The following is a 13,713-nucleotide window of genomic DNA, read 5'->3' as shown; positions in this document are numbered from 1 at the left end:
TCCGTTTCAGATTTGTCAGCAAGACTAATGCCAGCCCTCCTGAGTGTCATGAGGCTAGAGCCAGTATGTTCCCCTGACAAAATCCCTAAATCATGCTACAGTACCTGTTGTAAATAGAGGGACAGAAGCTGGTAGTGTGAATATCTGCCCTGGATGAAAGTGATGGTAGAGGACAGTTTTGTTGAAAAGTGGTAGAAGTAAGTGGGACAGCTGAAGGTGCAAAAGCTGTACAAAGCTGAAATGCACAACTGGGTAGAGACCCTGTGGCATGTGCAATATCAGGCATTTTAACATTGTATTCCCTGGTTTGGGGCTCTCAGAACTCTTACTTTCATCCTTTGTCTTTCCAACTCTCAAAATATGTGCAACAAGGCAACAAAGCCTTTTGGAGTGATTGGTTTACTTCCATTGTTTACATTAGCAAGCCTAATGAAAGCAAAATTACTGTACACAAAAACTTGGGTTTTTTGGTGTTATTCTGATCTAGGGCAGGCAGAGTGTTTCTAGGGATATAAATCAAGACACTGGAAGCAGTAGAAAATGTACAGGCAGGTGATCATTTGATTAAAATGCAAGGTATGTATAAAACATGGCCAACCATTCTGTTAGCATTCAATCTGTGTGAATTTTGTGATTAACGTAAACAGGATAGTTGCAGAGTTTTGAATTTCCATCGAAAGGTGCCAGAACCTTCAACCTTTCTGGTGCTTTGTGGTGCAGGGCTAGATGGAGGGCAGATGAAATTTTGCTGTCTTGAGTTGACTTTGAATATGCTTGCAGAATAGACAGTAGTAACAAACATCCCCCCAGGCTGTTTGGCCTGGCTATATCTCTTATTCTCTGGTACTGCATTAAGGATGTTTTTAAGTATGTATTACTGAAGTATGCCTGCCCTGGGAAGAGCTGCTTTACTTTTTCTGTCCTTTAATTTCCTTCCCTTTGATTGGTATTACTGGGAGGTAATCAAAGGGTTGAAATGACCACTACTTGCATTGAGGTTAGCAGTATTTACAAGGGCTGTTATAACTAAATTATCTGACCATCCATCCTGAAAGACTAGAAAAGGCTTAAAGAAGTCTCCCTGACACAGCAGCTGGGACTGCTGAACTTCACTGAAGGAAGCACTGCAGATGCTTGACTGGGTCATATCTGTTTATCATGTCTAGTTTATCCTTTCCTAAGATAGACATCCTACACCAGTCAGTCTCCTTTCAAATAAAAGAGTGTCCTATGTCTCCAATTCTTCCTATCACCTCACCATGTGATCTAACCTTTGATCATAAGAAACAAAATGAGTTAACTTACATATGAATGGGATTAGTCAGTGTTCAAACATGGACCATACCAAAGCTTGAAAATCACAAAGACAGATGTTTAAAAGGCTCAGCACAAATGGCATCTAAATGGACACTTTTGCTAATAGGATGATAGCTAGTAAAGGATGAGAAGTAAAGTTTACATTTGCACAGCACAAAAGTGAAATGTTCCCATGAATCTTTAGAACTTTGGTCCTCCACAACTATGAATTGCCAAGTAATAGATCTCAGATTTAGTAAGAACCCTAAAAACAAGCCCAAAGAACCTATTCCCTCCGGGATACGTCAAGGTACAGAACCTTTCTGTAGTACACAGTAAAGCGGCTCATCAATATCCTGCAGAATGAACCTTGTCCCTTAGAGGACACTGCTCTGCCAGTGACTCTGGTCCTAATAGCTGATTGTCTTTGTGCCTTCTCTCTGGCCAGGGAATTGCCTAAAAAGGGTCTGGAGAAAGAAGGAAGGACCAAAAGCCCTATCGCTTCTGGTACAAAGGTCCCCAAATTTCACGTGCTAAGTGAGCATAGCAGTAGAACAGCAGAGATGAAGAGTATTACCAATGTGTTATATGAGGCATGCAACTTCTAGCATGCTGTAAATAATGTTGCTATTACATTTAGTAGTGCAGCTTAAATTTAAGAGATAGATTTGCTGGGAAGGTCAGTTTAAATAATTTAGAATAAATATTCTAAATAGGGGAGTCATGAGAAAAGTATTTAGTAATTTTTTTAAAACTGCACAATATTTTCATATTTGTTGCTATGTTAATCCCTCATAAACAGGTTTTCATTAACATTATTTTTTATTGAATGCTTAGATTATTGCAAATGAAGGTCATAACAAAAGTTTTATACCAGACGAAACTGCAAAGCAGCCCTGCTAATTACTGCCAAAGCCTTACTGCACAGATGCCAAGGAAAACAGCTAGCAAAACTGCTGGAAAAATGCCCTCACAAGTGGACTTCAGCATTGCATATAGGGCATATATGGAATGTCTGGGGACTTCCCCATGGCTTGTGTGCAAGAAAGTAGGAAGACGTTTGACAGAGATAAGAGAAGAGTGACTTGGCCCCACAGAGCACGAAGCTGCCAAGCTCCCAGTGGACCTGTTTAGGATGGAGCATTTGCATCTCCAGAAATTATTGTCCTGTGCAGTGTAAACAGTTCTGTTTTCTTTCATTTCAAGACCTTTTTATTCCTTAGCTTTATTAATTATCAAATAACTCTTAATGAATTCTCTACAGCTTCTCCATGCTTCACCCAGGATTGGAGAAGAGGCCCATTCTTCATGAAGAAAATGCATTTCATCCCCTTATTGCTGGGTGACCCGTGTCTGCGCATAATTGTGTTTTTTCAGCTAGACTGATCCACCACTTGTTCTGGATGTCACGGAGTTTCTGTTGGAGCTTGCTGCACGTAATGCGAAAGGCTGCTTTTCTTACGTGACAGGAAGGCAGTGCAAGGTGTGCTTGGTGGGCGGTTCTCTTCTTCCTCAACAATTCCTGGATCTCTTGATTGTTCTTCTTGAGGGAGAACCCTAAGGTTTCTATAGAGGACTGCAGGATGCTGTTTTTAATATAGTGCCAGAATGTTACAGGAGAGGTATCTGTAGAATCTGTGGAATGGTTATCAAGCCTAGTTTGAAGATTAGCCTTGAAATTGTTTCTCAGTGTGACGGATTAGAGATTGTTAACTTGGAGTGTCCTCCTTGGGATACTGCCCCTTTTAGGTTTGAATTTAACACTGAGGTTAAGTTTACAGCGCACCAGTTGATGGTCTGTTTGGCATTCTGCACTGGTAATCACATGGGTGCGGTGGACATAGCGGACATCTCTCTGACGCACCAAGACATAATCAATGAGGTGCCAGTGTTTGGATCTGGGATGCATCCATGTTGTCTTCAGACTATTGTTCTGCTGAAAGATAGTGTTAGTGATGGCCCACACTAAGACCTTAAACCATCTTGTCCAGGAGCTGCTCTGTGCTGATGACGCCGCCCTTGTTGCCCACACAGAAGCAGCTCTGCAGCGTTTAACGTCCTGCTTTGCAGATGCTGCTGAGCTCTTTGGGCTGGAAGTCAGTTTAAAGAAGACAGAAGTTCTCTATCAACCTGCACCTCAGGAAGTCTTCCATCATCCCCATATCACCTTTGACCAATCAGAGCTCAAATCAGTCCAGCAGTTTAATTAGCTAGGCAGCCTCATCTCCTTGGATGGTAAGATTGACGGAGAGATAGACAACAGGTTAGCAAAGGCATATAGTGCTTTCGGAAAACTTCATAAAAGAGTTTGGCAAAATAAACACTTGAAGAAAAGTATGAAGATCAGTGTTTACAGAGCCATAGTGCTGTCTACTCTCTTATATGGATCTGTATCGTGGGTCATCTACCGCCACCACCTGCGACTCCTAGAACGCTTCCATCAACGCTGTCTCTGAACAATCCTAAACATCCACTGGTCAGATTATGTGACCAATACATCTGTTCTAGAACAAGCAGCAATCACAAGTATTGAGACCATTTTGCTGAGAACACAGCTGTGTTGGGCAGGGCACGTCTCAAGGATGAAGGACCACCACCTCCTTAAGATCTTGCTTTATGGTGAACTTGCCACTGGCTGCTGCATGAGAGGAGCCCTGAAGAAAAGATACAAGGACTCCCTGAAACAACATCTCAGCCTTGGCCATATTGATCAACATAACTGGTCTTCTCTGACCTCCAATCGGGAGGTCTGGAGACACACTATCTATAACGCTGCTGATGCCTTTGAGAACGCACGCAGGGTCACCCTCGAGGAGAAAAGACAATGCAGAAAGAATCGTGCCCTGCAGAATTTACCACCTAAGGAGTCTTTCTGCTGTGCCTTTTGCAACCGGACATGCCTGTCTCGTATTGGCCTTTTTAGCCACCAGCGCACTTGTAGCAAATGCGGGTAGAGACCTTTCCCAAATCTTCGTTCGCAAAGCCAGGCCATGGTGACCTGGGTGACCTGATACAGACAGATATAGAGAGCTATATGCCTTTTCTACAGGGAGAAATTAGAGATGCTTAAATAAACTATTAAAATCAGTTTCATTAGAGTAACACAACCCCCCCTCATGCATATAGACTAGTTACCACCTGGCTAATACTGATTTTTTGGATGTCAGTGACAGGATGAAACAGGTAGTTTCCTGTCTTGTGGCACTAGTGCGTGTATGAATTGATTCTTGTAAATTGCATTGAAAACAGAACCTGTAATACAAACATATTATTCATGTGCCTTTTGCTGTAAGAGTTAAAAACATGAAAAATTGCTGTGAGACCAAAGCTGTAGTACTTATAGAGCTTTTTAGCTTTTTAGGGGGAAAAAGGATGGGTTTATTGTTTTAACAGCTATATCAACAGTAGAAAATTATGTGCCTAGTTTCCAGTTTGCACATGGAACAGGAGCAGTGTCGTGTTGGTAAAGGGTTTAGAGCACAAGTCTTAGGAGTGGCTGAGGGAACTGGAGTTGCTTAGCCTGGAGAAAAGGAGGCTCGGGGGGGACCTTATCACTCTCTACAAGTACCCGAAAGGAGGTTGTAGCCAGGCGGGAGTCAATCTCTTCTCCTAAGTAACAAGAGATACGACAGTAGGAAACTGCCTCAAATTGCAGCAGCAGAGGTTTTTGATTGGATATTGGGAAAAATCTCTTCACCAGAGGGGTTGTCAAGCACTGGAACAGGCTGTCCAGGGAAGTGGTAGAGTCATCATCCCTGGAGGTATTTAAAAACTGTGCAGATGTGGCACTGAGGGACATGGTTTAGTGGTGGACTTGGCAGTGCTGGGTTAATGGCTGGACTCAATGATCTTAAAGGTCTTCTCCAACCTTAAACATTTCTATGATTCTGTGTAAGTTGGTTCTCAGCACTTGAACAGACTGAGACATTCCTGAGATTAACATTCAATATTTAAAATAAATTTCATTTAGCTGGTGGTAGTGATCCATAATAAATGAATTTTCTCTGATGAAACAGGGGCATCTATGGGAGTTGTGAGGGAGCAAATGCAGTGATTTCCGTTTGGTGTGTGCAGTGCTTCCATTTTTCCTTGTTCTGGGAGCGTGAGCCCATGGGAATCTGCTTTTGGTACTCTTATGTATGAGCTATTCCACATTTCTAGCAGCGAGAGAGAGAAACATAGACTAGAAGTTCTTGGTGAAGGTAAAATATCATGGCCCTATCCAGGTACAAGTGCTTTTCCTTTTCTCTGTAAATCTCCTCCTGTACTGATAGCTGCTGGCTTTGGCAGGTAGGCTACTTGCTGACCTTGGACAGACATGTGATAACAGGGAAGTTAAATGGCCTGCCTGCAGTCAGAAAGTAGTGTGTCTCATTCCCAGACAGTTCCTGCTCTTCAGCCTCAAGACTGTTTTTCAAAGGCAGTTGCCTTCCTGCCTTGGCAAGAGATATTCCTACTTTGATATTTACAGTCCAGAAAAAGGGTTTTTCAATCTGTGTTTAGACTGTTAGATTCTGCCAATGCTTTCTAATGGCTCTATGACTGGTATTGAGGAAAATCAAAGTTGTTATCACTAGGCTGAACGGCACTGTATTGGAATCCTGAGTCTCCATGGAAAATTTTCAGTCACACGTATCTAGAAAAAATGGAAAACCATTGTCTTGAGATAGTAATTTCTAAGACCTGGAATAATATTTCTTATGGGTAAAACTCTGCAGAGTGAATGTATCTCCCAGCTACCTTGTAATGCCACATGAGGTTCAGTGCTAGACTCTCATTTTTATAAATATTGACTCCTTCAATATTAGATATTTCAATCTTTATAATGTAATATTATTAATATTTTTAATAATGACTATTAGTTATAATCCAATATTACAATCATATATTTATTAGAAATGCAATATCCCAGTGACAGATTAGGTTTTACATTCTCAGGGATGTAAATTTACTATGTCTTAGCATTTTAGTGCTGCAAATTTACTCTCCAAAGCAAACAGCTTTTTGTGTATTTCTGAAGTATGATCAGCAGTCTTTAGCCTTTCTATTAAATTTGGGGTTTTAAAATTTTTGCAGTTCCTAGTCTGGGGAGTTTAAATAGACCAGGATCCTTAGGAAATAAATCTCTGGGTACCCTCACAGACAATGAGGTAAAGTTGGGTAATGCTCATTTCTTTTGTTAAAATGGAAATGTGCCAAGAGGGCAGTGATTAATTCTTTTACCCCAAACACTGTGTTCAAGTTTCTTTCATTCAGTTGTGTAATAAAACTTCCTCCTCCTATGAAGCAGCACTAACTCGACATCCAGGAAAAGTAGACAGAGTAGTCAGTGAATGCAGTAAATGGCTCAATTAACATCAACACTTTGAAAATATTTCTTAAAGTCTGGTAAAATTGTTTGCTTTATGAATGGGTTTTTAAAAGTTACCTCTGTCAGTAGGGATCAGCGTAAGAAGATGACTACAGACTGGCTTGAGCCACAGAATCTGAAACAGGAACATAGCTGTGAAAGTTTTGGTTGTTTATATTTAGGGCTCCACATCATCCAGTTGTAGCAAGGGAGGGCAGACACCTGTTTGGATTTCCTGCCAGATTTCCTTAAATATGAGAACAATTTTAGCTCTGGGGGTTTGGTTTGGGCCCATTTGCAGTTACAGGAGTATACAGCTGTGGAAGAGCAGTGACAGAAAGGCCAGGGTTACGTGGAGGAGTAATTATTCACAGCTACAGTGCAGGAATAGACAGGATGTTGGTTAGATTGCTTATCAGCTGTATTCCCACAGTCCAAGCTCTGCTGTGTTTCCATTGAGGATCTAACATGCTTTCTGTTAAAGTAAAGCTGTAGGAGGGTATGTTTAAAGAGAGAAGAGCTTACTGGGCTTTTCTCATAATTAAAGCACAGTCACTCTCCACTTATTGCTATTCCTAATACTCACACTAAAAGCAGACTTGAGCACATCAGCCTGCTTTTGAACCGGTACTTATTACAAGAGGCTATGTCTGTCTTATTGCTCTCACTGGAAGTCTTTCAATGTCATAGCCTTGGTGGAAAGACTGATGGCCAGGTCTGGACTGCTACATGCACTGATGTGGCTACCTGTGAGGTACCTGGCAATCTACACCTGAGTGAAGCATTTGCTGCTCTCCATGGACCAATGCTCCTTATGACATCTCCTTCACAGGTATCCTATAGGGATTCTAAGCAGAGATGTCTGTAGCAGATTCTGTCCCTGGCAGCCCATCCTATCCCTTCTGATTATCCCTACTGCTACTTGCCCTGTAACTGCTCAACAGCCTTAGTTCACAGGTGCTGAGATAATTGGCACTGTTTTAAACTGTCAGGCTGTAAAATGAAATTATGTATACCAGGAGCTGTCTTAGAAAGTGCAAAGATTCCAGGCAGCTGTGGGGCTGGAATATTTTCTGTCCACCCTGCAGCAGCTAAACTGTGCAGCAGAATGGGAACATCCAAGAAAGGAATGAAGCAGATAACTGGGACGGAGATAGGTTTCACCTGTCAGTGGTAACACCACTGAGACTTAGTCAGGTTGTCCAGAAGTAAAATGTGTCTCTTTGCAGCTCATGAACATGTAATAATGAAGAGGTGCCAAAGCAGACAATTGTTGGGCTTGGCTTTGGAGGGGATTTTTTAGAAAAAATCTATTAACGATCTATTTTTGGAGGCAAAAGGCATTGTGAACCTACTTTAATATATATTTTATTTTGGAAGTCATCTTGCTGTAGTAGACACCGAAGTCAGGGGTCTTTTCTGGCTTCCTCCAGATGTTGAAATTGAGAGAAAATATGTATGTTTCAGAACTGCCAGATGAAAAGCTGGAAACCGAGCATTTTTAACAATCTTCTCCCCAGTTAAATCTGAATATTCTGCTTTGACTCCGTTTTGTTGTACTTCACCCTTCAAGAAGCAAACTGCATAATTGCTCCAATATATTTTTTGTTTAAGGTAAGGAAGACATGGGATGTGGCTGAGTAGTCATAACACGAGCTTAGTAAAGTGGGTATGTGTATTCTTTCTGTGCCTTATCCTTCACTATACTAAGACCATATCAGATATTTGCAGCAACATAAACCTAAGCAGCTGTATATGGGCATGAGATGTACATATTGGTACTTCTGTGAAGCTAACATTGCCATGAATTATAGAATAAAATCACATAATCGTTTAGATTTGAAAAGACCTTTAAGATCATTGAATCCAACCAGTAACCTAACCCTGCCAAGTCCACCACTAAACCATGTCCATAGGTACCACATCTACACATCTTTTAAATACTTCCAGGGATGGTGATTCCACCACTTCCCTGGAAAACCAGTTCCAATGCTTGACAACCCTTTTGATGAAGAAACTTTTCCTAATATCCAATCTAAACCTCCCCTGGCACAACTCAAGGCCATTGAGGGCAATCACTGCCCCGGACCTGTCAAACTAACAGGCCTGTAGTTCCCTGGACCCCCTTCCGACCATTCTTGTAGACGGGCATCAGGTTTTCTAACTTCCAGTCAACTGTGACCTCCCTGGTTAACCAGAACTGCTGGTAAATGATGGAGAGTGGCTCAGTGAGCACTTTCACCAACTTCCCCATCTTGCATGGATCCCCTCTGGCCCCAAAGACTTGTGTGTGCCTAAGTAGTGTAGCAGGTTGCTGACATTTCCCCTTGGATTATGTGGTCTTCATTCTGTTCCTTGTCTCTGTCTTCTGGCTCAGGGGGCTAGGTACCCAGAGAATAACCAGTCTTACTTTTAAAGACTGGGGCAAAGAAGGCAAGAAGTACCTTTTCCTCATCCTTTATCAATATGTTTCCCCCTGTATTTGATAAAGGATGGATGTTCTTCTTAGCCCTCCTGTTGCTGCTACTGTTTTTATAGAAACATTTTTATTGTCTTGTATGGCAGCAACCACATTAAGCTCTAGCTGGGCTTCGGCCCTTCTAATTTTCTCCCTGCATAACCTCACAACATCCTCGTAGTCCTTCTGAGTTGCCCTCCCCTTCTTCTAAAGGTCATAAACTCTCTTTTTTGAACAAGGGCTAGTGATCTTGAGACTGCTCCCAGCTGCTTACAGAATATTTCATCTACCTCTTCATCCTGTTTGAGGGGACTATAACAGACTCCCACCAGGATGTATGCTTTGTTGACCTTCCACCTGATTATGACCCATAAACATTCAACCCTGTTGTCACCATCACCAAGCTCTAGATAGTTGAGACACTCCCTAATCTACAGGGCCACCTGTCCTTCCTTACCTATTCCTTCTGAAGAGTTTATAGCTACCCATTGCAGCACTCCAGCTGTACGAGTCATCCCACCACGTTTTCATGATAGCAACAATATCATAGTTTTCCTGCTGCACAGTGCACAGAAGATCTACCTTTTCCTACTTACCTTCTAGGTGGCAAAGTGATCTCGGACATTGGCTGGCCACCGCTCACTTGCTTTCAAGATGCTTGCCTTAATTTTCTGGTTTTGAATTCATATTCAATGTCAATATGTCTTTTATTCATTCACTATGTACACAAGTGCCTGTAAACAGCTTCAGCATTTTTCCCATGTCTGGAGAATTTGCTCCTACTCTATTATAGAAAAAGCCCCCACTTTTCACCAGTGGTAATTGTCAGGTTTCCACTGTGAGGTCGTTTTGATGTTTCAATTCTTTTTGTGCTAAAGGAAAATATTCGCTTGTTTATTATAAACTGTAAAGTCAAGGTTTTACTGTTCCCAGAAATAAATTACTTATTATCAATGCAATTCTTTTTTTCCAAAGCCTGAGGAAAACCACTTGTAATGGAAATTAGCAATGGCTATTACTGAAGAGGGGAACAAAACATTTCCTTTTTATTATCTGTCCTATTAAAGGTTACCAAAAAATGTCAGGTGTCAAAGTAGAAAAAGTAGATAAAAATCAAGTCATGTTTTAATCTTATTTATTTTCTACTAATGATGAACCAGAAGAGACCTTAATTATGCAGTTGCATGACTTAAATAGTCTTGCTATTGTAGACAATTACATTTGCAACATGCCTTGAAAGTGTTAGTGGACTTGTGGAGCTGATTCTAAAATAATTTTCTCATTTAATCATCCCATACAGAGGAAGTGATATATCTCTGTTTGAAAATGTGAAATTAATTTCCCAAGTAGTGGTAACACCACTTTTTTGAGTTTAAGGTGTTGTGTGCTTCAAAGACTGTTTATGTCTGTCCTCACATTTTATTCAATTGGGAAAACAAAAGAAGGTTTTCATATGTTACCAAAAATGGAGTATGTGCCCCCAACAGACTTACCCAAAGAACATTGAGTTTTCAACAAAGTGACATTTTGAAGGCGAGACACTTCACCAGTCCCTGGATTGCATTCACAATATAGTCATTTCCATCACAGTAATTAGGGAAAACAGATATGACTTGATATTATTTTATTTTGAGGATGGCAGAACTGTGATGTGTTGCTTCAATACTGTCTCACTAGGAACCTTCTGTCTTTAGTGTATTGTAGAGAGGATGGAAGTGCTAATGCTGGAAAATTTAAGCATATGTTTTGCTTCCAATTTTAGCTCTCTCCCAACACTGCTGAATATTTATCCATTTATTTCTTTATAGCTTAAAATTACAGCAATTGTTTAGCAATTATTGATTTGTATTTGCCTTTTTGCTCAGAAATGCTTTGCCATTTAATGTGTCTGTTGTACAAAAAGGTCTTGGAATGCCAAGTATAAGGTGGAACTCAAAAATATAATGTGCAATAAATCTTAAAGTGCATAAGAAACCATAGGATTTCACCAGAAATACAGTGGTATACAGTGGGAGGCTCATCTTCTCAGCTGCTTCTCACATTGTATTTTCTGTTTTTGTTAAAGAAGAAAAAAATTCTTTTCAAAAAATGTGCTTTCAAAAGTGTCCCTTGTTGGTTGTACTCACAGGGAACCAAAAGATGCACCAAATAAAGTGTCCTTTATTTGTTTTTCTGATGGTGGCAACACCTTGGACTTCTAGTGGATTCAGAACTGTGCTTTAGTCTCCATTTTCTAGCATGTAAAAAAGATGGGCGGAACTGCTGGATCAGAATGAAACTCTCCAATTTCTGTTTTATTATAGTAAACAGTGCTAGGGAGAGGTCATATAGAATCATAGAATAGTTTGGGTTGGAAGGGACATTTAAAGGTCATCTAGTCCAACCCCCTGCAATTAGCAGAGACATCTTCAACTAGATCAGGTAGTCCTCAATTCAGTGAGAAGAATGGTTGCAATATTGTTCTGAGTGTTTTTCTTCCATGTGATATTTTTCCTCACTGTACTAAGTGCCTGCAGGTAAAAGAAGGTGACAGCATTGCGGGGAATGCCAGTGAGATTAAAAGGCCACCACATTCCTGCTGTCATGAGGATGGTACTTTGTCACCATATTTGCTATCATGAGTAAAGTACTTCCTTGTTCTGTCCCTATTCACTTATTCAACTCATTGAACAAACCAGTGTGAGAGGCTGCACATCAGTATTCAAGGCACACCATGATGTGAGGAATCTGTAAGGGGGGCTTGATTTTAAATGGGATTGAACTTGCTGAGTATCTAGTTCTCATAGAGCCCCTTTTGTCAAGGGATCTCAAAGGATTTCACAAAATTAATGACATTTAGCTGGTGATAAATGTCTGGTGAAAGAAAAGTGAACAATTAGCCATCGGCAGAGCCAAGAATAGGTTCTGCTCTTGCTTTTTCCACCGGGCAGCACTGCCTCTCACAAACACCCTACGCACCGTGTCTTGTCTCGCTGGGAGCTGTGGCAAGGAGCCTGTTGCGTCAAGGAGTGGGGCAGCAGGTGCTTTCCCAGGACTGTTGGCTGTGTGCCTGTGCCAGCCCCTCACCCTGCTGGATTCTGCAGGTCTCCCGAAACTTCCCCCCAGGCTTCCTGCATACCCCAGCCACCATCTCTGAGTTCCACATTATTAGCGGGATTGTGTTCAGGGCTGTGGGAGGCAGCGTTTCTTTTCCAAGAGGGGGTGATGGATTTGCAGTGGGGGACCCATGGCAGTTGGTGCTTGGCAAGTGCTGTGTGAGGCCCTGGGCTCAGGGAAGCTATTAATAGTCTCTGTTGAGAAGCTTATATTGCCTCAATAACATGGATCATTAATTTTGCTTTTTAATCATTAAGAAAATACCTTTGTTTGATGGAATCTTTGGGACACAGTCAGAAGTAAGAAACTTTTCTGCTTTTCTTACTCATGTAGCATTAGCTATTAAATAAGTCACTAAGCTTTTAACTAACCTCTTTTTCATAATTTAAAGTGATGGAATGATTCTATTTGTATGTATACAAATTAGTATGCTGCTAAATCATTATTTCGAGTTGTCTTGATTTCTGAGCACCCTGCATTTGTAGATGAGAAACCTGGAGCAATAAAACATAATGCAAACAAATAAAAGGAAGTGTTATAGGGATTTGCCCAAGGAATTTATCCTGTCTAAATACCAGTTCCTAATGAAATTATGAGGAAGTAAATGGAATTTATTTCTGCTGCTAATGTGCATTATTGTCTTCCTTTTAAAAATGTTCACTACAATATTAAGATGTCTTCTCCTGAAATTCCCTCTCTCTCTCTAGGGTCAATACACAGTCTGCAGTTCTCTGCTCAGTGCTGCTTTCACTTTGTTTCCTCTCTTAAAAATCAAACCGTGAAATAAGCAGCTTCTAGGGCAAGCTGTGATTCAGAAAGGATATAAACAATGCACCATGCATAAAAAAATTCAGTGGCCTATGGATGGGTTAAAAACAGGAGATGCATCTCTCTGGCTGTTTTCCTACCACCACCCCATGCAATGAAGGACATAAATAGGCATTGGTGGATAACCTACATCCTTGGTCTTAGATGCAGGTGGTTGTACAATAGCAGGATTTACAGCTCTTCCCAAAGGTCTGCAGCAGTAACTGGTGCAGGAGCCCAGGCAGATGAACCAGAGCAGCAAGGGCTTGTGCCACAGTCTCCCCAAGCCGACTACTGCCAACAGGGCTCTGTGGGAAAAAAAATGACTGTGCTTACTTTTGTGGTTGTTGCAAATGATAATTACTGCATCCAAAGATGCACAAATAGCAGCTGCCTATTCCCAGGGTCAGATGTCACTCTGAGCAGATATGCCTCTCTGGACACCCTCACTGCTCCCCAGTACATTACAAGTACCTTTTTCATGCCCTTCTTCCCCGTTAGGCTGACAAGACCTGCTCTACCACTGTCTGCTTCTCACCTGGATCCCATCCTGTTCCACTTGCAGAGGTCTTCCTTGTGCCAGAGTAAAAAATGTCTTTTTTTGCGTCTTGAGCGCCACACAGCTTTCTGGAAAGAAATCATCCTGCGTTGGGGTAACTGAGGTTATTAATGCAGAAAATTGATCCCAGTTTGTTATGTTCAGAGC

The sequence above is a fragment of the Manacus candei genome, unplaced genomic scaffold (genome assembly GCF_025592945.1).
Source record: "Manacus candei isolate 608988 ecotype Guabito, Panama unplaced genomic scaffold, ASM2559294v1 h1tg000014l, whole genome shotgun sequence".
In the NCBI taxonomy this organism is placed as follows: Eukaryota; Metazoa; Chordata; class Aves; order Passeriformes; family Pipridae; genus Manacus; species Manacus candei.
Note: the sequence above shows the minus strand (reverse complement) of the source record.